A 1,963-nucleotide genomic window follows, 5' to 3' on the forward strand; every position below is an offset into this window, starting at 1 on the left:
CAACAAAGTCTTATACAAAACAAAAATATTTTAATATTTAAAATCCAAAGTTTTCTTTAAAATCATTCATGCGAATTTTTCTCAAGCATAAATTAACATCCCAATTAGTCAAGCATCGGGAAGCTACATTCCAGCTATTTAATATATAAAGAGACATCTTTTCACTAGTCAGTTTTTTTCTAATGTCTCTGTTCTGTAATCCTACAGACTTTTTTGCTTCTCCAACACTCCCCATTGCACCACTTCTTTAGATTGTGAAAACCAAATTCGATGAACACCAGAAATCTGTTGATATGCTGTTGTATCAACCATACATTTTGTTGGTTGACCATCTGCAGGTATTAAGCCAGCTGGTAACTGGTTAACTGGTTGGTAAATGCCTCCTCTGTAAGTTCTTCAATTAATCCATCTGTACCTGTGATTGTTCCCCCAATCCCTTTCTCTCCTTTCATAGCCTCTCTGAATTTCTGAAGGTATAATTTTAGAGGTTCTAAATAACTGTGGAAGCCTCAAGTAGACATGGCAAAGAGAATATCTTCTCCATCGATTGTCTTCCGTTTCTCTTGACAGCATCTTTCACTTGCTTCAGATGTTATAAAGCTGATGAACTCACACATTCTTTGCATCTTTTGCAGCCTTTCCCATTTGAGGCATGACATTTTACATTACCCTTGCTACGTTTGTAATTGGAAGATATATATCTTGTTCTCTGAAACTTTCTTTTGAACCATTTCTGTCTTCTTTATCATTCAAGCTGTCCTCAGTATCATCATGAGGCAGTGTAACATACTGACTTCCTCCAACATAGTCCGCAGTAATGTGTGGTTGAGAAGCATGTGTTATAGCACAGTCACCAGCCATCTCCGATGCAGCTCTGGTTGGCTCCCATCTCCAATCAGCTGTTTGGTCAGACACGGAATGGCTGCGAAGGAACCAGTCCTGGTGTGTAGCTCCCAAATCTTACTTTTTTAAATACACTGGTTTTTGAGGAGTAGTGAGAAGAATAGTCTAAAACTACGAAGAATAAATTATTTGATATATCATTTGAAGACAAATCACTTAAACTAAAATAAATAAAACTAAAATACATTAAACTACATTTAAACTAAAATACATAAAAATAAATAATAAAAAGCATCATTACTTCACTTCAGGAGTGCCAAGTGTCTATACCATTTTGCATTCCAACCAGCAATGTATGAGAGTTTTTGCTCTACATCCTTACCAGCATTTGGTGCTGTCAGTGTTCTTGATTTTGGCCATTCTAAGAGCTGTGTAGTGTTATTGTTTTAATTTTCATTTTCCTGATGACGTTTGGGGCAAGGCTTCTTTTCCTATGCTTATTTGCCATCTGTATACCTTCTTTGGTAAGGTGTCACAAGACCTTTACTCTATTTTTTAATCAGAGTGTTTGTTTCCTTTTTTAAAATTTAAATTCAATTAATTAACATATAGTGTATTATTAGTTTCAGAGGTAGAGTTCAGTGATTCCTCAATTGAATATAACACCCAGTGCTCATTATATCACATGCCTTCCTTAATGCCCATCAACCTATTACCCCTCCCCCCACCCATTCCCTTCAGCAACCCTCAGTTTGTTTCCTATGGTTAAGGATCTCTTATGGTTTGTCTCCCTCTCTGATTACATCTTGTTTTATTGTTCCTTCCCTTCCTCTATGCTCTTCTGTTTTGTTTCTTAAATTCCACATATGAGTTAAATCATGTGATAATTGTCTTTCTCTGATTGACTTATTTTGCATAGCATAATACCTTCTAGTTCCATCCACATCGTTGCAAATGGCAAGATTTCATTTTTTGATGGCTGAGTAATATTCCACTGTATATACATACCACATCTTTATCCATTCATCTATGGATGGACATCTGGGCTATTTCCATAGTTTGGCTATTGTGGACATGCTTCTATAAACATTGGGGCTTAATGTTGAATTTTAAGAGTTCT

At 36.0% G+C, this 1,963-nt stretch overlaps 1 pseudogene; it reads right to left on the reverse strand.

Annotated features, from left to right (window-relative positions):
* Positions 1 to 201: 201 nt before the first annotated feature.
* LOC113260717 (nuclear transcription factor Y subunit beta-like) lies at positions 202 to 861 on the reverse strand (annotated as a pseudogene).
* Between the last annotated feature and the right edge of the window lie 1,102 nt (positions 862 to 1,963).

This window comes from Ursus arctos, unplaced genomic scaffold (assembly GCF_023065955.2).
Source record: "Ursus arctos isolate Adak ecotype North America unplaced genomic scaffold, UrsArc2.0 scaffold_15, whole genome shotgun sequence".
Lineage (NCBI taxonomy): Eukaryota > Metazoa > Chordata > Mammalia > Carnivora > Ursidae > Ursus > Ursus arctos.